General features: G+C 37.9%; 1 protein-coding gene across 26 annotated transcripts in view; it reads left to right on the top strand.

Annotated features, from left to right (window-relative positions):
* The window catches only part of LOC147369038 (uncharacterized), a 1,156,454-nt gene that overhangs the window by 772,727 nt on the left and 358,501 nt on the right, over positions 1-25,226 (top strand). For 2 of the 26 annotated variants that reach the window (XR_015167146.1, XR_015167147.1), the window contains exon 7: positions 4,578-4,695. The exons of the other annotated variants lie outside the window; for them this stretch is intronic. The gene's annotated coding sequence lies outside the window, so the exon portion shown is untranslated. The remainder of the gene's footprint in view (positions 1-4,577; positions 4,696-25,226) is intronic. 26 annotated transcript variants of the gene reach the window in all.

Here is a 25,226-nt window from a genome sequence, read left to right as displayed (position 1 = left end):
GGGAGAGGGTGGGAAGATTTGGGAGAATGGCATTGAAACATGTAAAATATCATGTATGAAACGAGATGCCAGTCCAGGTTCAATGCACGATACTGGATGCTTGGGGCTAGTGCATTGGGACGACCCAGAGGGATGGTATGGGGAGGGAGGAGGGAGGAGGGTTCAGGATGGGGAGCACATGTATACCATTGATGGATTCATTTTGATATTTGGCAAAACTAATACAATTATGTAAAGTTTAAAAATAAAATAAAATTAAAAAAAAAAAAAAAGAAGTTTGCACCACTTACGTAGGCCGCAGGCGCCCTCTCGAATAGCGGAAGGTGCCTCACCCTAGACACCTTCTCGAGTGGGTCTTAGAAGCCCAGGCATAATTAGTAAGCGTGGTGGGTTCCGCGCTCCAGATGGAGACTCAGCTGTAAGTTAAAGGGAAGAATGACATGGGGAGACCAAGCGTTGGTGAGCAAGGCCCGTAGCTTTATTTTCAACAGGGGTTTTTATACCCTAAGTTACACATAGAGGATAATAGGGGATGCAAAGTCAGCAGTCTTTGATTCTTATCAAAAACCAGGGTTTCTTTCCTGCAAATTTATCGTATACAAATGGTTTAGGTGATTTACATCATCTTCTGGCCAGAAGGCCTACTAACATTTTATAACTCTTGACAAGGACTTATCAACAAAGACTTATTTTCTCTAAGAGTAATTATTTTAAGGTTTGGCGCCATCTTCCAAAGATAAAATTGCATTCCTATAGGGTGGATGTGTAATGGGTTTACAACAAAGGAAAGAATTTATTACCTTAAGGGTCTAAAGTTACTAACACCAAGGCCACTACTTATTTTTTCTACATACCAACTATTAATTAATACACATTCAAGGATACAATTCAGGGGATGTGAAAACTTGGCAACAAGCATTGACTCATCAATGAAATCCTTTACTAGTTTTATTCTGACAGTTTCTAACTCTCTGAGAGGCTCTAAGCTATTTGAATATCTTAAGCTTCCCATGCCTCTGGAGGCTGGGAGACTGTAAACAATCGTATGCATAGCTGCAGGAGTCCGGGTAAACTTGTCAGGCGAGTTAGAGAGCCATCTGAGAGGTTTGGATTTAAACACTCCTAATTGCCCAGGAGCTTTATTAATTGGAGCTGTAAGTTAACTCTTTGACAGAGAGCGAGATGGTGGTAGGGGACAGCCCCCAGTAGAGTCAGAGGTGAGAGCACAAAGCAATAAAGTAGGCAGACTCTGGTTTTTTGGGGGAAGATACTCGAGAATATCTGGGGAGACTCCCGAGGCTCGATCCCGCCTTTGCGTATGCCGAGCCTCCTTCCTCATGACCTTTGTCACGAGCGGAATGTCTCTCGCCGGCTCCCGGCACCTGTCTATCATCAAATCCCGGAGTTCACTCAGACTCACATCCATCGAGTCAGTGATGCCATCCAGCCATCTCATCCTCTGTCGTCCCCTTCTCCTCCTGCCCCCAATCCCTCCCAGCATCAGAATCTTTTCCATGACCCAGCAATCCCACTCCTAGGCATATACCCTGAGGAAACCAAAATTGAAAAAGACACATGTATCCCATTGTTCACTGCAGCACTATTTATAATAGCTAGAACATGGAAGCAACCTAGATGTCCTTTGACAGATGAATGGATAAAGAAGTTGTGGTAAATATACACAATGGAATATTACTCAGCCATAAAAAGGAACACACTTGAGTCAGTTCTAATGAGTTGGATGAACCTAGAACCTATTATACAGAGTGAAGTAAGTCAGAAAGAAAAAGATAAATATCGTATTCCAACGCATACATATGGGATCTAGAAAAATGGTACTGAAGAATTTATTTACAGGGCAACAGTGGAGAAACAGACATAGAGAATAGACTTATGGACATGGGGAGAGGGGAGGAGAGGCTGAAATGTATGGAAAGAGTGACATGGAAACTTACATTACCATATGTAAAATAGATAACCAAAGGGAATTTGCTGTATGGCTTGTAGCTCAGGTGATAAAGAATCTGCCTGCAGTGCAAGAGACCTGGGTTCAATCTCTGGGTCAGGAAGACCCCCTGGGGAAGGAAATGGCCACCCGCTCCAGTATTTTTGCCTGGAAAAGTCCCATGGACAGAGGAGCCTGGTGGGCTGCAGTCCATGAGGTCACAAAGAGTTGGGTATGATTGAGCAACTAACACTTCAGGAAACTCAAATAGGGGCTCTGTATCAACCTACAGGGATGGGATGGGAGGGAGATGGGAGGGAGTTTCAGAAGGGAGGGGATATATGTATACCTATCGCTGATTCATGTTGAGGTTTGACAGAAAACAACAAAATTCTGTAAAGCAATTATCCTTCAATAAAAAATAAATTGATTAAAAACAAACAAAAAGCTCTGCAGTGCAACAGCCCTTTTGCTTTCTAAATGCAATAATAGATTTCATGATTAGATTCTTTGAAGTGATTTCTCTCCCTGTGTTTTTGAGGGCAACAAGACAGGGAGTTTTTAAATTCTTCTTGATAGAAAGAGCCATTCCTTTCTTAGCTCCAAGCTGAAATCATTCCTTCAGATAATGAAGCTTTCAACCATAATATTATAATTCTCTTAGATATTTTCATGGCAACCATAGCACAGGATAGCCTACCCTCTGTAGCAACCCTGAAAGGTATTATCACTCTTGTGTGTCCACAGATTAGGAACCTGAGAGTAGGAACAGCTAAGGGACCTTTCCAAGTTAATTATCAATTAAGAATTTCTCTGTTTAAGCTCAGAGTCTTTTCCTGTAAAACTCTCAGCTGATTTTGGTAATGGTAGTATTATGGTTTTGTGTATGGAATATGATATGTTCACTTCTAAGAAGTGGAAAAGACCAGATCAAAGAATTATTTAACTAAAGTGCAGTTATTAGGAAATTTAGTCTCTTTTCTGTAATGTAATAGTTATGTAAAAATAAACCACCACCCGGGGACAAGACATCTGCTCCTTAATCAGGTGTGTTCTTGTTTAAATGAGAGAAATCAGTGCAGAGGTGACATAAGTGGGGAAACAGGTTTTTTTTAAAGATGTTAACCTAACAGAAATGGGAAAATAAATTATTCTGGCTAAGTTACATACATTTTATTACTTGGTTCTCAGTAAAATTCAGGAGGAAACAAGAAAAATTCTTCTGTAAAAGCGCAAGACAACCGTCTTTATTCTGAAAGACTTCTTTTAACATTTCAGCTTTCCACAGATGTCTGTTATCTGAGTAAAGCCATTCCATTTTGTTTTTCCAAGTTTGTGTATTTCCTTATTGCTTTCTATATGAGCAGGCAACTCACAAAGCTGCTAACAACCAAGGTTTCTTTGTAGCGTTCAAAAATTTCAGTTTCTTTCTTTCTACTTCACGCACATGCGTGTACCCCACCCCCCACCTCTGATGTTTAGATGACGAATGAAAGTAGAGATTGAACGAAGTCATTACTAACCCGTTGTGTGCACGGTTTCATTTTGACATCAGGTTCACTGGTATATGAAAACTGCAAATGAAGTCGTACCAGCACTGGCCTGTGTCTTTGCTTCTCATCATGGCGGCGGTGGTGGGGGCGTGGTTTGGGAGGATTGTATCCATACATATAACTTGTAAAGATATATAAAAAAATAGAATGCACTACAGCTAACATGTCTGTCCAGCTTTTTAGTGTTTCATCTATTGCAGTTCTGAAAGAGTAATTGTTATTTACTATACTTTGGGACAGTACTGGTATAAAGAATCAATATGCTCTGCTCTGCAACTCAGCCCGTTCTCGGGTGCTATTATAGCTTCCTGAAGCCTCCGTTGCTTGCTTGTGTCCTGGCTTCTACTAGTTCCTTCCCTCTTCCCTTTTGCGCTTTCTCTCTGTTCCTCCTTCCTTCTTGTCTAATGAAAAGTATTTCTCTAGAGTGACCTACTGCAGTCTGGAGGATTTCAGCCACAGGTAACATTTGGAGGAGAATCAGGGAAGAAGCACTTAGATGTTTGATTCAAGAAAGAGTGAAACTTCTTCAAGCAGCAAATTCAATGTTGATGGAACTTTAATTTTGATAGTCCCTCATTTGAAGTTCCATGTTTCTAACCACATTGCATTTTGCTGCAGCTTCCTTTAGATAATGGTTTATCAGATGATGCTTTGCGTCTCTTTATGTTCAGAGATTTTGGGAGACAACTTCAGAAAAGGATTAGTTTAAGAATGAATCAAAGCAATCTAACAGAGTCCTAAAGGAAATTAAAGATAGCCTTGCCTGCTTGCTTGCTTGCATATTTATTTATTTATTGGGCCCCTTTGGCCATCAAACAACATTCATTAGAAATGAAAGTGTTCTGATTTTATACTTTCATGTGTCAGTATCAGGGTAAAAATGTTGGCCATAAATATATATGCAACTGTTTTTACCATTCTCAGGAATCACACATACACACATCTGCTAAAAAATAGACTAAAATTGAAGCTATTTTGACTGAATGCAAAGCAGCAAACTCATTTATTTTCTCCAAAATATGCATAAAGAGCAGTAGAGAACACTTTTGGAGCTTATTTTTCCCCATTGTCTGTTGCAGTTACTGGATAACATTAAAGTTAAAGGAAAAACAAGTCAGTGACTGAAGATGGAATGCCAGTAATATAAACTAATAATAATAATAAGAGTTGATTGTATTTAATAGAAAGAATGGAATGGTAAGTGCTCTCAAAACAATATCAAATAATTTATAGTTATCTAATTTTAATGAGACAACCTAGAGTTCGATATAGAGAACCTGAAGTTTTTAAAAAAATAATGGATGTAACATATAGGTAATATAACGTGATTCGGCTTTATGACTGTACGTACAGTCCTTATGGATTTTTCACAAACTATTATTTCTTAAAGAACTTTTATCATAGAAGTAAAAATACTCATTTTAAAATTCATCCTTACTTTTGAAAATGAGATTCACTTAGTAACTGAGTGAATAATTCTATTCTTTGTAAGAATATTCTATTCTTGACCCTTTCTTTTCATTGTACCTACATCTACTACATATAACTTCATAAGTTTTATGTCTGCTTTTGCTACTTAGGGACATATCTTTTTTATTATGGTAAATTATGGATATGAACAGAATAGTTTCTGCAGTGGATAATTCACAACAATGGAATTCTTCGGCTCTATTTCTGCCAAGAGGGAAGACTTTGCATCCGCTGCTGGTAACACCAAATTTAAAAATAATAAGTAGAAGTGGTTATGTACCATCCCCTGAGATTATCTCTCTCTTTTTTTTAACTTTTGGTATAAAAGCAAATGGCCTAAGAGCTCTTCAAAGCATAGCTTATGACAGCATAAGAAGGAGAAAGATTTTTCTTAATCCATGCTGGCTTTTCCTGGCTTATTCTTTCTGCAGAGGTGGGAACTGAGTTACCAGATGTGAATAGTGTTTATTCATTCCCAGACTCTCTGAAGCAAAGTTTTGGCACTTGTGTTTATCTCAGGAAAGAATTTCCCAGATTAAAAAAAAAATATCCCTGTACCTCAGGTAGCTGAACTCAGTTTTTCCTCTTGCATGTCAATAGACACAGTCCGTTGACCTAAATACACACACATTCACCTCCAGAATAAAGTTTATGCTATCCTATCCATTCTGAGTCTCTATTTGCCCATGCAAAGTGGAAGGTAAATTCAAGCATGATTTCATTCATTCATTTAAGGAGCAATTGTTAAATACATATAATTTGTATCTTTTAGATCTTGGGGGTTCACAGTAGCAGTATCTGTGTTCAGAGGTTATCATGTCTAGTGGAAGAGACAGGTAGATAAAAAGATTAATTACATTGGTATATACTATAAGAAAATTATGATTAAAGTGCTATGGGAGCATCACTCTGGCTAAAGAAGTTGGGAAAGACTTGCTTTGGGCAAGATAGCTGTCATGAATTAAATTGAGGTGTTCTTTATAGTCCAAATTTATGAGTTTGCTGTATATATATTTTTCTGAGTATTTCATTATGGCTATAATTATTATGCCAATCACTTGGGGGGGATCCCCCATTAATTTAAATAGTTAAATGCTTATATAAATAAATTCTGGAATATTTTAATCATATTTCTATTTTTTATGTGTAAGTCTTAATTATTTCTTAGATTATAAATTCATTGGCTTCCCAGATGGTGGCAGTGGTAAAGAATCCACCTGACGATGCAGGAGATTCAGGTTTAATCCCTGGGTCAGGAAGATCTCCTAGAGTAGGAAAAGGCAACCCACTCCAGCACTCTTGCCTGGAAAGTTCCATGGCAGAAGAGTCTGGCGGGCTACAGTCCATGGGGTCTCAAAGAATTGGACACGATTGAACAATTAAGCACATAAATTCATTAATAAAAATTACATTGTTTTTCAGTTGTATTTACCTTATTTGTTCTCCAAGACAGTTAATTTAAGATGTCTCCAACGTTTAATAAAAGTGTTAATTAACTCAGTGACTTTGAAATTGACATGACAGATGGAAAGGAATAATCACTTGATTGAGAATGAGAAATTCCATGTTTTGCTAACAGTTCCATGGAACCCATAGTGCCTACATATTTAAAATGTAAAATTGAAGAATATTATAAGGTCACCATCACTTCTATATTTTTATAGCTACTAGTGCATTTTTTTTTTTGCAACAAACAGGGATTCATGATAACATTATAAGCAATTTGAGACTTCTTGTTTTTACTGATTTTGTATTCAAACCATAAAGCTAAGGACAGTTTAGTAGTCTCTCTACAAATATTTGAAGAAGATAAGAAGAATTACATTGAACTAAAAGTAAAAAACCTATCTAAACTGATATACTCCAGAATGATAGAGTAATCACTCCTGCAAATCCATTACCCAATGAAAGAAATTATGAGAATGACAAATGTTGTTCTAATTAACTCTTTTAGAATTCTGGAAATTAATCAAAGGCTTACAGCACTCTCAGTTCAGTTCAGTTCAGTCGCTCAGTCGTGTCCAACTCTATGCGACCTCATGAATCACAGCACGCCAGGCCTCCCTGTGCATCACCAACTCCCAGCGTTTACACAAACTTGTGTCAATCGAGTCGGTGATGCCATCCAGCCATCTCATCCTTTGTCGTCCCCTTCACCTCCTGCCCCCAATCTCTCCCAGCATCAGAGTCTTTTCCAGTGAGTCAACTCTTCACATGAGGTGGCCGAAGTATTGGAGTTTCAGCTTTAGCATCAGTCCTTCCAAAGAACACCCAGGACTGATCTCCTTTAGGATGGACTGGTTGGATCTCCTTGCAGTCCAAAGGACTCTCAAGAGTCTTCTCCCACACCACAGTTCAAAACCATCAATTCTTTAGCACTCAGCTTTCTTCACAGTCCAACTCTCACATCCATACATAACCACAGGAAAAACCATAGCCTTGACTAGATGGGCCTTTGTTGGCAAAGTAATGTCTGTGCTTTTGAATATGCTATCTAGGTTGGTCATAACTTTTCTTCCAAGGAGTAAGCGTCTTTTAATTTCATGGCTGCAGTCACCATCTGCAGTGATTTTGGAGCCCAAAAAAATAAAGTCTGACACTGTTCCCACTATTTCCCCATCTATTTCCCATGAAGTGGTGGGACCAGATGTCATGATCTTTGTTTTCTGAATGTTGAGCTTTAAGCCAACTTTTTCACTCTCCTCTTTCACTTTCATCAAGAGGCTTTTGAGTTCCTCTTCACTTTCTGCATTAAGGGTGGTGTCATCTGCATATCTGAGATTATTGATATTTTTCCTGGCAATCTTGATTCCAGCTTGTGCTTCTTCCAGCCCAGGGTTTCTCATGATGTACTCTGCGTAGAGGTTAAATAAGCAGAATGGCAATATACAGCCTTGAAGAACTCCTTTTCCTATTTGGAGCCAGTCTATTGTTCCATGTTCAGTTCTAGCTGTTGCTTCCTGACCTGCATATAGGTTTCTCAAGAGGCAGGTCAGGTGGTTTGTTATTCCCATCTCTTGAAGAATTTTCCACAGTTTATTGTGATCCACACAGTCAAAAGCTTTGGCATAGTCAATAAAGCAGAAATAAATGTTTCTGCACTTTCTGGCACTCTCTTGCTTTTTTGATGATCCAGTAGATGTTGGCAACTTGATCTCTGGTTCCTCTGCCTTTTCTAAAACCAGCATGAACATCTGGAAGTTCACGGTTCACATATTGCTGAAGCCTGGCTTGGAGAATTTTGAGCATTGCTTTACTAGCGTGTGAGATGAGTGCAATTGTGCGGTAGTTTGAGCATTTTTTGGCATTTCCTTTCTTTGAGATATGAATGAAAACTGACCTTTTCCAGTCCTGTGGCCACTGCTGAGTTTTCCAAATTTGATGACATACTGAGTGCATCACTTTTCTCAGCATCATCTTTCAGAATTTGAAATAGCTCAACTGGAATTCCATCACCTCCACTAGCTTTGTTCGTAGTGATGCTTCCTAAGGCCTCCTTGACTTCACATTCCAGGATGTCTGGCTCTAGGTCAGTGATCACAGCATCGTGATTATCTGGGTCATGAAGATCTTTTTTGTACAGTTCTTCTGTGTATTCTTGCCACCTCTTCTTAATATCTTCTGCTTCTGTTATGTCCGTATCATAAGGAGTACTTAATTTAGAAAAAAAATGGAATCTCAGTAAATTGAACGAACTTTCTCATGTTTTAACTTGCCTTTTTCCCAGCTCCATCTTCCCAGACCTGTAGTGACTTTGAAAACAAAAGCATTGCAAACCCAGTAGTTGTGAAAAACAGTAGTGTGGTAGTCACTGAATAAGCAGAATAGATTTGGAGCTTACGAAAAGCCTCATTGTCTGTATTTGACCCATATAACAGTTTTCTAAAAACCTCCATTGTTAGCACCTGTCTCTGTTTGGCCTGACTCAGTACAGGCAGCCATATTCTGTCTTCAGCCTTATTCTTTGGGTGTTTGTCAGAAGCAATCAGCAGCAATTAGTTAAATTCTAGTTGCCTAAGGAAGTTATATCAGTTGGCACTAATAAGAAGCTTACCAAAAAAATAAAAAAAAAAACTTAAAGGAAATATTGGCAAAAGAAAATTTTGTAAAACTCTTCTGACATGTATCTGGGAATCTAGAAGGACACTTCCATAGGCAGAGTTATGCTCATGCCCAGGAAAGAGTTGAGAAAGACACTTATCTTTCACCTTTGGCTTACCTTGTGGCCCTATATACAAGTAGAAAGTGAAGGCTAAGGCAGAGTTGGAAACTCTCTGACAGAGCGTTGAAAATGTGTCTCAAAAAGCACACATAACCCCTTCAGCAAAGACTGAGAGATTTAATAGTTCAAGGTTTTTTAGCTAATTTTTGATCAATTATTAGTCAATCACAAGTAAACGTATCAAACTGTTGAAATCCAAACACAAAGAGAATACCCTGAAAGCTGCAAGAGGATAACAATTTGTGATTAGGCAGCAAGGGGCATTTTTCAGTTGGATCTAATCGTATTCATGCTAATACTCAGTATGCATAGAAGAAACAGATTCAGACTCAACTCTACAAAAGTTATAGCTTGTGAGAAAGGCAGTATTACTGACACATTTCATGTTAATCTACTCCTCTCAAAAACTGTGCAAAATACTTTTAAATCAATGAATTGTGAAAAACTTACAGTTGGTGTATTTAGGAAGCTTAACAGGTACCTAAAGATTGCAAATTCCTATAAACTGTCACGAAAGGATCTTGCTCTAAAAGTGATACTTCATGGGATAATGTTGATTAATCAAACTCATTTTGCTTCAAATTAGGTCATTAATCAAAATTATTTTTTCCAACTTCTATAAATGAGATTTGTAGGAGAAGAGGTATTGAAGAAAGTACATTCTGGTGAGAAAATGAAAAACTCTCTGTCCTTTTCCATTTTTTCCAGTAAATTGACCTCAGTTTAAAAAAAAACACAAATCAGGGAGAGTGAGAGTTCTCTTTTAGCCTCTCTAGAAAGGTTGTCTAGGAATTAAATATTTGTGTATTCTCAGAATTGGTTTTAAAAAAAATCAGTATTTAATCCTCTCAAAGCACTGATTTCACTGAGGGAAGACATATATGGCTTGTTTAAGACATTCTGAATTCTTCGTAGCATCTAAAATCATAAATAAAAGTGGATATTGCCATTGTTTCCCCTCTACTACAAATAATGTGTAATAACTAGAAATTTATAGATCATGCAAATAAATTTAGAAGAACATTGGTAAAAATAAGAGCTTAATAAAGGAGTTCTTTATCCCTTTCATTCCCTGCTTCTAATATTTCTCACTTGTGTCTTTATTCCTTCAGAAGTAATGAATATCATTAATATCAGGGCTGTAAATCCCAACCACCAAGAGCAGGATTAGAACAGTGAGAATTTTCTGTTTAAAAGACACATCTCAAAATAAATCTAGATATTAGTGGAAACACATTGTCAGTTAGGTGATAATAAGGATAATGGGTTTTCATTATTTGTTCTTTTTTTTTTTTTTTTAATTTGTGGGGAGGAGACAAAAATTACTGGAATTTTAAGGACTTTGGGGCTACTCATGTATAATTGTGGAGGATATACTTTAAAATCTCTTGTGCCATTATTCTGTGTCCACTAAATTTCTGCTTATTATTAATTTTAGAAAAATCAAACCCTAAACACTATTCTAGTGAAGGCTCTCTGGTGAAAGTGACACTGAGAAATCTCTATTCTCTGTTAATAGGCTACTAATTTCTAATATAATTAGTAGAGAATATTTTGTATCTTTCAAAACTTAAACTATTAAAAATAAAAGTGAAAATTGGCCTTTTACATAGGAGAAAAGAAGCAATATTTTAATATTTTCTATATGCCATTTTTCGTTCTAGTTGCTATGTCTGTCTCATTTTAAAAGTCTGAGGTTGTGTCTAATTTTAGTTATCGCTGTAGTTAAAAAAAAAAGGGAAGAAAATTCGGTGAAGTTAATTAACTATCCTAGGTCACACATCTGGCAGATATTTAAACTTGGAACTTTCTGATTCCCCAGTCCAAGCTCTTTCCTCTGTTGTCCAGTTTATATATAATGCAATCATAATCATTGTAATGATCAAAATAGATAATTATATATGAGCTTTTCTGCCTGTGTTATTTCATTTAATTTTTGTAACAGCCATATGAGGTATGTAAATCTTGAAATGTTAGATATCAGTTGTTCTGTCTCATTCCAGTGTCTGAACTGCTACTGTGTAACATTTAGTTTTCATTAAAACCCTAAACTATGTTGAAGTCTGTTATTCTACTTTATCCAAATACTCTTTCCTAATGTAGTTATATTAACTAGTTATATTGGAAATCTTTGTAAACAACACAAATAGAGCAGCTGCTGTGTGACTAGCACTGCAGTGGTGCTCAATTTTTTTATTTTTTCTTTCTTTATAATGGTGGTGTCATGGCTTAGTCACTCAGTCATGTCTGACTCTTGTGACCCCATGGACTGCAGCTCACCAGGTTCCTCTGTCCATGGAATTCTCCAGACAACAATATCAAAGTGGGTTGCCATTCCCTTCTCCCATGTAATTAGGTTGATTTATTTTTTATTTTCATCTTTTGGTGCCTAGTGAGCTGACACTATTCAGAGTGTGATAGGAAGAGTAAGAAGAATCTCACAAGCAAAGAAATGTACAGATTCATAAAAAATTGGATAAGTACTCATAATTTTTTACTTTGGCAATTACTTCCAGGAAATTAAAATTTTTCTCTAGATTACAGAAAGATCTCAATTAAAATATCATAATATTTATTGAACAGTTGTGGCTGAAACTTGTGGACCTGCAGTCTGATAGTCTGATAAGGTCACAGTAGAACAATATGCCAGTATGGTGGTCACTCAAATTTCCATTAGAGCTAGATGGAAGTGTAGCAGTCATTTAGAGGAGTTGCTCATTAAATCTGTGTGAGAGGTTGAAGGAGAAGATGCCTTCTAAATAACAGAAAAAATTCTAAGGAAAAATAAGTTTTTTAGATATGGACAAATATCTGTAGCCATGCCTTCAGATTGGAGAGAGATTTCCAGATAATATTCTGGAAATGAAAAAACATGAAGGTTGTAGAGTCTCTGGAGAGAAAAAGTGGAAAAGGGAGAAGGAAATCTTGGATGTTACTAGGACATATGTTCTACTGAAAGTAAAAATGTTAGTGGCTCAGTGTTGCCTGACATTTTGCAACCCCATGGACTGTAACCCACCAGACTCCTCTGTTCATGGAATTCTCCAGGCAAGAATACAGGAGTGGGTAGCCATTCTTTTCTCCAGGGGATGGATCTTCCCAACCCAGGGATTGAATTCCCATCTCCCATATTGCAGGTGGATTCTTTATCATCTAAATCACCAGTTCTAGAACACCACCCCCGCCCCCTCCAAAAAAAAAACTCACTGAATTTTGTAGTGGTGAAGTAACTTGATCAAACATATGGTTTAAATATAAAGATGGGAAAAGTTGGAGTCAGAGAGATTAAGAGAGAGGCTGCTGTAAGGAATGTGGGGTGAGAAGTACACTTAAATTATTTGATGGCATCAGATTAGAAGACATGGAGGTTTGCTGTAGAGGCTCTGGGTTTGGGGGAAATGTAGAAATTTCTCTTTCTTTTTAAAATAATTAATTAATCAATTTGTAATTAATTTTTGACCACACTATGGGGCATGCAGAATCTTCTTTCCCTGATGGGATTGAATCCATGTCCCCTGTTTTTGGGGCATGGAGTCTTAACCACCAGACTGTAAGGGCAATCCTGGAATTCTCTTTTTGATGAAGTGAATATTGGGGATGGTCTGTGAAACATCTATTGACAGCATTCAACCAGAAGTTCAATACCAGAAAAGTAAATCTGAGGCCCGTGTTTGTTTTCTATAAGTGCATAGGCTCAAAAGAGTTGAATCCAGTGAATTGAATAAGCAACACCAGGGAGAGTTTGTAGAGAAGCTCATAAAATAAGAGAATCAAGAAGCTAATATTACAAAGGAGCTTAAAGAGACAATTTTATGATAGATGGAAAGAGGATAGATTTATTCTATAAAAAGATGTCCAATTTGGGTAATTGGTAATAGTTTATGGTGATAGATTATGGTAATAGTTGTCTTCATTTCTCTTTATTCATTAAGAGATTTACCTTTAACAGACTTTTTAAAATATAATTTTGTTTTCCTCTCTTGTGTCTTATTTTCCCATCAAATCATCTCCTTTATATTATCTCATCTCTCTTTCTCAGTGGACCTATTTGTGTCTTTATTATTCATTAAATTACTGATGTTGTACATCATTGATCATTGTCTTGCCTTTTTATATTAATCTCTAAGACAGATCAAAATTTTCACATGGAACAATTATGTCATTTACATGAGATCAAATGATAATCTTCCCTTTGTTATTCAAGTTAATCTTTGCTGCACTGTATGAATTATTTTATGTAGGTATTTTCTATCACTCACCTAAGAATAGACCATTCTGATTACGTAGTTTTTATAAGTGTTGCTTCCTTTATTGAGAATGTGTTTTCCTTCTTTTCTGGTTATATAGACTCCTCTTTGAAGTTTTAGTTCAATCCCATTTCTTCATTAGAATCTTTCTTACTTCACATTGCCATTCTCTTAATTCTGTCTAAACCACAGAGGTTGCATTTTTTCTTATATTGTTTACAGTTGTTTGAATGTTTAAAATGTGGTTTTATTTCCATAGTATATTTTAATCATCTTCTAGGCAGAAACTACTTTTTTTTTTTCCTTTTACATGAAGCATCCACTTCTCAGTATTAAGTGTAAAGACTCATCAGATGCTTGTTGAAATCATTGTATTGTAATGGTGTCATTGTGACTTTTTTTTTTGGTTCAACACTTAATTAACTTTTGTCAATCTCTATTGCTGCTCATTTTAAAGACTGTCTAAGCTATGGTATAATATATAGAAACTGTTTTAATCAGTCCCAACTGAGCCTGGAAGTGCATAGTAAAAAGCTCAGTTAAGGTCATATGGTATAAAGAGCAAGTATATCCACTGCAAAGTAAGTATCTGTGGAATGTGCGAATATTTCTTTTTAAGTTTATTATAAATTTGTAACCAAATTTCTCCATTTCCTATGTGGTATGAACCAGAGGAAATAGGCTTATTTTAAAGCCTGAATTATGGTTGGCTATCAGTTCAGTTCAGTTCAGTCATTCAGTCATGTCCGATTCTTTGCGACCCCATGGACAGCAGCAGCCAGGCCTCCCTGTCCATCACCAACTCCTGGAGTTTACTCAAACTCATGTCCATTGAGTTGGTGATGCCATCCAACCATCTCATCCTCTGCCATCCGCTTCTCCTCCCACCTTCAATCTTTCCCAGCATCAGGATCTTTTCCAATTAGTCAGTTCTTTGCATCAGGTGGCCAAAGTATTGGAGTTTCCGCTTCAGCGTCAGTCCTTCCGATGAATATTCAAGACTGATTTCCTTTAGGATGGACTATCAGAAAATAATATTTCTGTACCAAAAGTCATTAAATTGGAGAAGTTTGAAGAGAGGGTGTTATTTGGAAAATTTTAAAATCAATTCCCATCTATCAGAGATGGACTGCCTTTCACAGCTATTCTGGAATTAATGACCTCTATAGGTCCTTCTAGCTCTGGACTCAGTCTCAGGACCCCTGTATTAAACTCTAGTTCCTTGCCAGGGTTTGTTATAATTCATCATAATTAAACCAGGGAAGATTAATGTAACACCTGAGTTTAAATAAATGTTGGCAGACTTTACTCCAAATTAACCTGGTAAAACGCATATAAGCAGCTGACTTCCTTACTCTGTTTGCCACCCAGAACACCTTATAAGAATATCTTTTCTAATGGCAGTTTAGAATTTCCTGTTCTGTTTCTGGTGAGAAGTTTTACTGCTTACACCTTTCGGGAATGTTGTAAAGAAAAAATAAGCAACAATTGTAAAACACTAGGAAATTTTAACGTACTCTATAAATATCAAGTAATGGCCAAATTAATTGTAGAAATTCCATAAGAAAAAAAATTACCCTAATAGTTAAGTTTCTGAAAGAAAATTTGACTAAAGTTGGTTTTGCTAAGCATCTAAACAAGATGGAAAGCATCTCTTGTTTTCCTAATATTTCTTCTTATCCATCATATAAGTATATAGCACATTTTAGGTTTCTAATCAGCATCAGGTCATTGCTAAAAGATTCTGTAGACAAGGGCAAACATTGGTATTTGCCTTGAAGTTATTCTTTGTGATGTATTATTATTTTTCTCTATACGGATGATAAAGAACAGTATTTGCCCAGAGATGTGCACCCACGTTGTGAGAATAAAGTAAAAAAATCTCATTCTAACAAAAATGGATGATATCACAAATACAGCAAACTGAATTCATTCACATTACTGCATACTTCTATAGTTACTATATTTTGCCTATGTGCATGCTCTGTTGTATCCTACTCTTTGCGACCCGGTGGACTGTAGCCTCCCAGGCTCCACTTCCCAGGCTCCTCTGTCCATGGGATTTTTCAGGCAATACTGGAGTGGGTTACCATTTCCTCCTGCAGGGGGTCTTCCCCACCCAGGGATCAAACCCAGGTCTCCTGCATTGGCAAGCAGATTCTTTACCACTGAGCAGAGGAGGGAAGAGTTCATGCACTGTGTGACTTGTGATTTCATTCTCTCTGCTATTGAACTACCTCTGAGTTCTGGCCTATCTATCACTGGTATTCTCTCAGTGATTCCTGGCCCTCTGGCAGAGCAGAGGCAGCAGTCCTCTGGAGTTGGTGGAATAACCTGGTGCCCTGAGAGCTTTGGCAGTCCTCACACATACTCAGCGTACTTGCTGTGAGAGTACCTAGTGCTTGACTTCAACAGCTCCAGGGCTTGCATCAATGTGAAAGCACCTCTTTTCCCAGCAGAGCCCTCTGCCTGATGTATTTGCTCAGCTTGCTCTTTGTTAGCACCTAATTGGGATATTTGGGCCTTCAGTGAGGAGGGTGCCGAAGGCAACTGAGTGGAAGGGAGCTTGCCAGAGCATTCCAGGCAGCTTCTAGCTCCGGATTCTGTCATACCTGCCCTGTTACCCTGACTTGGGGACAACTGCCAGGATGGCTCCTAGAATCAGGCCAGTGAAGTTTTTGTTGCCCTCTGGCAACTTCAGTGATGGACTGTTTCATGGTTGCATTCTCTTGAGTGGTCTCAGAAGTCACTTGCAGAATGAATGCCAGCAGCTTGGTGTTGCAAACCCAACCATGGCATAGACCTGGGATAGACCAATTAGGACTTGCTGTGCAGAATAGCAGGGTATGATGTAGATCTAAGAAGGGGACATAGCCAGTTGGGCCACTCATAATTTTAATCACTTCTGATTAACTGAGCAGTGTTTGGTTATATTGCAGGACAGACACTGAGGAATGTTTAGGCTAAATGGATTCTGAGAGTCCTGCTTTATTCTCCAAGCTGTTGTCATTTTTCCACCTGGCTTTTCAGTTTTCTAGATATTTTTTAATAGTGCTTAGTCGCTGAGTCGTGTCTGACTCTCTGCAACCCCATAGAAAGAGCCTGTGGCCCACCAGGCTCCTCCGTCCCTGGGATTTTCCAGGCAAGAATACTAGAGTGGATTGCCATGCCCTCCTCCAGAGGATCTTCCTAACCCTGGGATCGAACCCAGGTGGATTCTTTACCATCTGAGCCACCAGGGAAGCCCAGATATATTTTACTTCTTGACAGAGTCTTACCCTTATAAAACCCTTAGTTGCTTCAGCCTTTTAGGATTTAAAGTAACTTATGTTTAACAAGTTTAAAAAAAATACCGGAAATTTGGTTGAGCAGAGTAGTTAACTAGCAGGTGTTACAAAGGAAATTGATATCCAACCCTACTTTGAGAAGAGTACAGTGTTTGGCTTGTTGATTCAGTGATTTGTTTTTGTTCTTTTTTAAGTGTTGGAAAGATGGCGGAACCTAGGTCATCTTTCCTAGATCCTAAATCTCCAGCTCATGTGGGTGCATTCTTAATGTATTCAACCAGTCGTCATTGAAAACACAGGAAACTCATTGTGGTTTATTTCCTCATAGTATGCAACTAGAACTTTTTTTTTTAATATTACATGTCAAATATTAATGAACAATTATTTTCTACTTAAAGAATGTAATGTATCAATAAGCACATGAGTTTGCATTACTGAAGATATCAGATGCCTGCAAGGGCTGCTGCTGCTAAGTCGCTTCATTCGTGTCCAACTCTGTGTGACCCCATAGACGGCAGCCCACCAGGCTCCCCCATTCCTGGGATTCTCCAGGCAAGAACACTGGAATGGGTTGCCATTTCCTTCTCTAAGGCATGAAAGTGAAAAGTAAAAGTGAAGTCGCTGAGTCATGTCTGACTCCTAGCGACCCCATGGACTGCAGCCCACCAGGCTCGTCCATCCATGGGATTTTCCAGGCAAGAGTATTGGAGTGGGATGCCATTTCCTTCTCCGGCCTGCAAGGGCATGCAGTAGAAATAAAAGGAAAAAGTGACTCAGGTGGGAAATGTTGGGAGGTAAGAGGTCTGCTTTATTGAAAGCTGGCTTTAGCAACTTAACTTCAGCTGATGTGTCCTAGGATTCCTAGTCTTTTTTTTAAAAATCCAAATAAAAGATTAAAAATAGATTTTTAACCCAATTTTTAAATGTTGATATAAAATGTATTATTTTGAAAAAACTTTGGTGGCATATTGGATGGGCTAGACTTATTCATGAACTGCCAGTTTATAATCTTTCTCTTAAAGGCAGGTGGGGAAAACTGGAGTTAGATTATGAAATTATTATTTTTAACCTAACTTTTAGGATTAGAAATATTAGAGAGTTACTTCACATAGCTCTTTTGGTATTTCCTCATTTGTTTTCATAATATTAAAAAATAAGTGTGTCAAAAATTATTTTAAGGGAGCTCAACTCTGGACCATAATTTCCTTTTACCCTTATTAGAGAAAGGGCAGTATGTATCTACTAAACTTTCTCAAATGGCAATAAAAATTTTATTTCTTCTTCAGCTTCCTTTGCAGCATTCTCTTTGATACCATCCCCAGCAAGGTGCTCTCAGTGGAGGTAAATCTTTCCTTACTCTAGGCAGCTTGGCTGCAAGAAGAATATCGGGCTTGGAGCTATGCATCATGAATGTACATGGGATAGAACTCTATACTTCAACCGGAAAATGCTTCTCTTTCAACTGTGCTGATGTCATCTTCTCCCTCCTCCTTTAAAATACATTTTTATTTCCTCTATGATTACATTATTCACAGATTTTATCCCCTGGACAAAATCCTGGTGGTTTAAGCAACTGTGATTTTTGGCCTCTTAAGTCATTTTAAGGACACTTGAATGCAGCTATTTTTGTTACCAAACCAAACTCAAGTCTACTCACCCATGCCCAATAAAGTCAATCTGCTGGCACTGGGTAGCAGTCAAGGAAATGAAGTATTTATTATAAGGCATCATATAAGTTGTCTGGGACAGCTAGTGCTCAAAAAGCCCAACGCCCCCCTCACCCCCACCCAATGGATTTCAGGAAAGCATTTTTAAAGTCAAGGTGAGGAAGGGGAATTTCAGGGTTTGTGATCAGCTCATGAATAGTCCTCTGATTGATTGGTGTTTAGGTAACAGAACCATGTCTCAGAGTTAACATCATTAATCCTTAGGTTCTAGTAGACCTAGGGATTTGAACTCAAGGTCATCAAGCCCTTAGGGTCTTTCGGTTGATGGGGGTTTTACCATCTGTAAAGCAACTCAGGAAATGTGCATCATCTGCTGTCTAGGTATTTCAGAAAGGAGCTAAAGCAGAGGATATGGGGCAAGAGGCTGTCCCAGGAAGGGTTCTGCTCAGTTACACTTATGAATTTAGAAATAGGTTTGATTTGACCACGTCTACAGAGAAGAGAGCGGCTGCCAATTCCACTCCTGGCTCTTCTTGACACATTTCTGTATTTATCCTGATAAACTGTATATGCCATTTTGGGGATGTGTTTTCCTTCCTGTTCTTGTTTATACATGCTCTTTGCTTACTTAGTATGAACTTTATCCTCGCTATAACAAAAGGAAATTGTGATTGCATCTACTGTAGTCTGTGTATCATCTCTTCTGGTAAGACATTTGTTTTAAAGGAGCAGGGAATATCACCCATGTGAACATACCATCACTACATTTGTAAGAGAAAACATTTGCAGGGAAAATAAGCCAAATATTGACTTAAGTGTCTACAATTTTAGTCACTTCATTTACCTTGGTTTGATCAGCATTTGTAGTTTATCTTCTCTCAGCCAAGCTTCCAGTTTCTATGAGGTGATAGTGTTCATTTTCAAGCCAATTTAAGTTAAATATTCAGTAAGATGCCTTGAGGCCATGTATTAAAAACTTTAACAGTCACTAAATCCATCTATTGCATTTTCTTCCTTAATTGAAACTCTTGGCAACAAAATCTACATTGAAGAAATAATTTCATGTCTTTCTTCATTTTCTTTTTCCATTTTTTTTGGTTGTCTTCCAGGTGTTCACAAATAAACTTCCCTATATCTTTCTGATGGTATAAACAAAAATTCCCATGATTTATACCACAATAATGTTTGTGGTTATTTCCTTGACTCCCAAATGTTTCTGAAATTTCTGTTTCCTTAAGCTTCACAGCTCAAAATGACCTATGCCCACTGCCATAATCTGGGCCATATATCTATACATTTTTTGAGAGGGTAAATTCATTCTGGAAAACAGTTTTGGTTATCAGGACTTATGCTTAACTTTCCTCCATACTCTTAAATAATAGCCCATTGCAAAGAAATCTGTGTGGACATATGCTAACACAGAGCAAAATATAACATGCATCATCAACAAAACTTAATCAATCTAAGAAAAAATTGTAAAATTTTATTCAAGCCAAATATGACAATTATAACCTAGGAAGAGCATCTCAGAAAGCTCTGGGCACTGTTGTGCCAGTTGAAAATCAAGGCACAGTTATGTAAGTTTTTTAAGATAGAGAAAATGAAAGTGAAAGTGAAGTCACTTAGTCGTGTCCGACTCTGCGACCCATGGACTGTAGCCCACCAAGCTCCTCCGTCCATGGGATTCTCCAGGCAAGAATACTGGAGTGGGTTGCCATTTCCTTCTCCATTAAGATAGAGAGCTGTACATTAAAGGATATATTTTATTGACAGTTTACATAATCCAGATCTAGGGATCGTCCTGGTGGATTATGTGAACCCTTACCAGATCAAGAAGGAAGGTTAGTTTTCCACTTTGTCTTGTAGATTCTGGAAGAATGTTGCTCTTTGTGGTTGAGCAGGTATTCCTCTATTGGGGGAGGCTTGATCCACGCATCATGTAGGTACACAGTACACACTGAAGGGAGAGAGGAGGCCAAAGGGCAGAGAAAATTTTTTGTGTTTAAATTTTTCTTGCTATAAAATATGAATTGTCTCACATATACATCACATATGAATTCAAATTATAAACTATCCCCCCAAATCTCAGTAGAATGAATTATTATGAGTTTCCCATTTCCTTTTCAACATGGAGATGCCTTATTTTGAAAAGCCTATAAACTACAAATTAGTGCTTTCCAAGGGCATTTGCCATCTGCCTCTGCAGAGATTGAATTCTGTGCTGCCACAGTTGTTGATCTTTGACATGCCCTGAAGAGAGTTCTGGGTGGAGAATGAAGCACTTTGTGCTCCAGGGAAATTGGTGGAACAGGACTTTAGATATTAATACTTATATATTTTCATGAACCGATTTCATGGTCCCAATCCTTGCATCTCCTTATATCTAGGAAAGCACTAAATCCATTCATGATGATGTCAGCTCCTGATGACTAGCAGAAAACCTTTTGTAAAATAAGTGCTTGACTGCATTGAACTCCCCTTCACTAATATCATATATATTGACCTTCCCCACCACCTCAGAGCTCTCTGAGATGCTGTCTTCCAGCCTAAAGTCCTCATTTTGCCCCCAATAAAACTTAATTTGCACTTCTCACATTGCATATCTTTTTTAGTCAACAGCTCTAACTCAGAGTCAGCTAGTGATGGCTCATCTCCCATGAGTCTTGTCACCACCATATAGAAGCTCATCCTCTTTGTTCAACATGGCTTACAATTTTATACATCTTCAACCATTACCTATCTTCACAAAACTGAAAATTATAGAAGTGAGATGACATCTGTAGAGCCACAGAATTTCAATTCAGTGTTGATGTCGAAGAGCTTTCCAGGTGGCACAGTGGTAAAGAAAATGCTTGCCAATGCAAGAGACCCAAGAGAGGAGGGTTAGATCCCTGGGTTGGTGAGATCCCCTGGAGTGAAGTAGAAATGAATAGCTTTATTGCTTTGCCAGGCAAAGGGGAAACAGTGGGCCCATGCCCTGAAAAATTGTGTGTCCCAACCTGGGTGGATATTTTTGTGAGGAGACGTTCATTTTTTTAACATTTTATTTATTTATAGGCCATGCCACATGGTGTGTAAAATCTTAGCTCCTTGACCAGGGATCTAAGCCATGTTCCTTGTGCTATAGCTACATGTTCCGGGAAACAAACTCAGAAAGACAATGCAGATAGTGGAGCGCAATTTATTATACTGGTGGGCCCAAGGCAGAGTCTCCTCTTAGCCAAGGACCCCAACCAGTTATTGTGAAAACCTTATATATCTTAAGTGCATAAGGTTCCTTGAAACTAGTCTGAACAAAGGAAAGAGAAAGATATAATCAAAGTTAATCTGTGATCATATGCCTTAAGCCTAGGTAGTTAACAGTGGACAATTATCAATAGGCCTGTGGTCATACCCCAATAAGCATAATAGAATGTATGATTCTATTCAGTTACACAGATAATTAGGGTATTCTTTTAGGCAATGGAGAGCCCTGGAGCTCTTCCTTCCAGGGGTCTGGTTTTCCAGTTGTTCTGTCATTTCCATAGATACTGGGCATATAGCTCAAAGTCCACAGTCCCGCCCAGGATGGGGTCCTGTTTTCAAGATAGAGCCTGTTCTGTTCCCTCCTTCAGAAGTGCTGAATCTTATCTATTGGACCATTAAGGAAGTCCCAGGTGAGGAGTTTTATAGCTGTAGTTTAAGGGTGCAGTTGCTGATAAGGATCAGGGTGTATAAACGGCCTTGCTGTTCAGTCACTCAGTCCTATCTGACTTTTTCCAACCCCATGCTCTGCAGCATGCCAGGTTTCCCTGTCCTTCACCATCTCCTGGAGCTTGCTCAATCTCATGTCCATTGAGTCAGTGATGCCATCCAACCATCTCATCCTCTGTCATCCCCTCCTTCTCCTACTTTCAATCTTTACCACCATCAGGGTCTTTCCTAATGAATCGTCTTTACACCATCAGGTGGCCAAAATATTGGAGCTTCAGCATCAGTCCTTCCAATGAATTTTCAGGATTGATTTCCTTCAGGATTGACTGGTTGGATCTCCTTGCAGTCCAAGGGACTCTCAAGAGTCTTCTTCAACACCACAATTCAAAAGCATCAGTTCTTTGGTGCTCAGCCTTCCTTATGATTCAACTCTCACATCCTTACATGACTCCTGGAAAAACCATAGCTTTGACTAGACGGACCTTTGTTAGCAAAGTAATGTCTCTGCTTTTTCATATGCTGTCTAAGTTGGTCATAGTTTTTCTTCCAAGGAGCAAGCATCTTTTAATTTCATGGCTTCAGTCATCTGCAGTGATTTTGTAGCCCAAGAAAATAGTCTTTCATTGTTTTCCCATCTATTTGCCTCGAAGTGATGGGGCCCGATGCCATGATCTTGGTTTTTTGTATGCTGTTTTAAGTCAGCTTTTTCACTCTCCTCTTTCACTTTCATCAAGAGACTTTTAGTTCTTCATTTTCTGCCATAAGAGTGATGTCATTTGCATATCTGAGGTTATTGATATTTCTCCGTGCAATCTTGATTCCAGTTTATGCTTCAGCCAGCCAGGCATTTCACAAGATGTACTCTGCATATGAATTATATAAGTAGGGTGATAATATACAGCATTGACATATTCTTTTCCCAATTTGGAACCAGTCTGTTGTTCCATTTCCAGTTCTAACTGTTGCTTCTTGACCTGCAGGTCAAGAATCAAAGGGCCTGTGTTGCCTTAATCTGGCCTCAGGTGGTCTCCTGAGGAGATTCTGAGATTATCAAACTGTGGCCTTCTTTCTGGAATGAAGAATGTTTCATTAAGTAGTTAACATCTTCCATTTGTTGGAAGTTTTAGCTCTGCAGAAGAGCTCAAAGATACTGTTATGTGCATCCCTTGAGGGGGAACCAAAATCCAAGGCTGCACTATTGTCTCTTGACTGCTGCTACCTTTTCTCTGCATCCTCTCCCTTCCCTGAATAGCAATTGCTTTAAAGCTCAGTTGGTAAAGCATCTTCCCTCAATGCTGGAGACCTGGGTTCAGTTCTTGGGGAGGGAAGTTCCCCTGGAGAAGGAAATGACAACCCATTCCAGTATTCTTGCCTGAAGAATCCCATGGACAGAGGAGCCTTGCAGGCTATAGTCCATGGATCACAAGAGTCAGACACGACTTAGCAATATCTTACTTTCTTTGGAACTCAGAGAAGGTCTTGGAGGCTGAGGCCTGTTTCCTACAAAATGAAACAGGGGACAGAGAAAGTCTTCTGTGCTCAGGATGCCCGATTCTTTCTCTTTCTATAATCCATTAGGTTTCTTGTTCCAGATTCCTGTATTTCAGTACTGAAATGCTGTATTTTTAATTTTTTTTTTTTTTTTGGTCTCACATTTTTTATTCTTTTCTTGAAGCAAGGAAACTATGAATTTAACTGCTGGGATGCCTAATTTGAAGTGACTTGAAGTGGTAGATATTAATGATGTGTAAAAAGCCTTAAGCCAGAATAGTTTTAAACCTCTTTTATTATACAGTTGAGTTTCAGTTACACCTGAGAGCCCTCCATAGGGTTTCATAAAAGCTCTATTTTTTTCTCCCAAATTTTCATTGCATTTATTTCAACATGAGGTTTACATTTAATATGTCTTATTCTTCATTTTTAATGTAAAATAACTGTGTATTTGTGTATAGTCTATTCATCTGTAGTTTCATAGACACATTAAGAAGTATAATATATTTCTCTAAAGACTGGCTTTGCTAGTTAGGAAAACAGATATGATAAAAAAATTTATTTTTTGTACTAATTTAGGCTTTCATCTTATCTGTACTATAAGTCATGTTCTTTAAAAGGCACACACACACACCCATTACTAATTTTTTTTGCAATGCTTTACACACACACATTACTAATTATTTACAATGCTTTTGAGGAGGTAGAAAGTCTGTACCCTAGGTCCCCTGGTTGGCCTCACTCATATGTAGCCCTGTGATGTTTTACTTGGCATTCCAGCTGTTTATCTCCCTGTTGCTTGCCATATGCTAGTCTAATTCAGTATTATTTCAGGGCAGGGCCACCTTTTTTATCTGTATGGATTGCTATTCTTTATCTTGGTATCTGTACAGATAGGAATGAAAGGTATGGTGGCAAGATGAGCATCCAGATGGTCTGCTAATGAAGGGTATTTTGTTGTTGTTGTCAAGGATAATGAAATTATTGTATTTAAAGAATCTGAGTTTGTATAATTTTAAGTGATTTTACTAAACTGCTCTTTATTAATCTTGAGAGAAGTTTAGTCTTTTTAAACTTTTGTTTACTCTTAGGCCCTCATAGAGGTTAAGAAGCTGTGCATGTTTCCTTATGAGACTTTTAAAAAAATCCTTTTGTTAGGTAGATGTCTACCATATACAAAATGGAACAGCGCAGAACAGCAGGGTGTGACCCATGCACCCATAACCCGTTGGAAACAACCTTTAACTCTTGCAAGTCTGGCTCCATCCATAAATTTACCTACTTCCCCCAATCCACTCTTAATTCACAGCTAATCCCTGACATTACATTGAGCATCCTTGGATATTTCAGTTTGCGTTGCTATTGCAAAAGTATTCTTTTTTTAAGAAAATAAAATACTATCCAAAAACTTACAGATGGTACTTAATAATATTAAATAGCCAATCAGTGTTAACAGTTCTAATTACCTCATACATGTCATAGTTTTTCAATTATCAAAATCAAATTGAAATTCATAAATTTTCATTGGCTAATATATTTCTGAATTCTTTTTTAAAAAACATAAAACTATTCTAAAATTAAAAGTTATTGAACATTGCAAAGATATTACTGAGAACTTCTGTGATGGTTAATTTTATCTGTCAAGTTGACT

Source organism: Bos grunniens, chromosome 7 (assembly GCF_055505025.1).
Source record: "Bos grunniens cultivar Pamir isolate PY7600 chromosome 7, Bosgru_T2T1.0, whole genome shotgun sequence".
Taxonomy (NCBI): Eukaryota; Metazoa; Chordata; class Mammalia; order Artiodactyla; family Bovidae; genus Bos; species Bos grunniens.
Note: the sequence above shows the minus strand (reverse complement) of the source record. Positions and strands in the feature narration are given on the sequence as shown.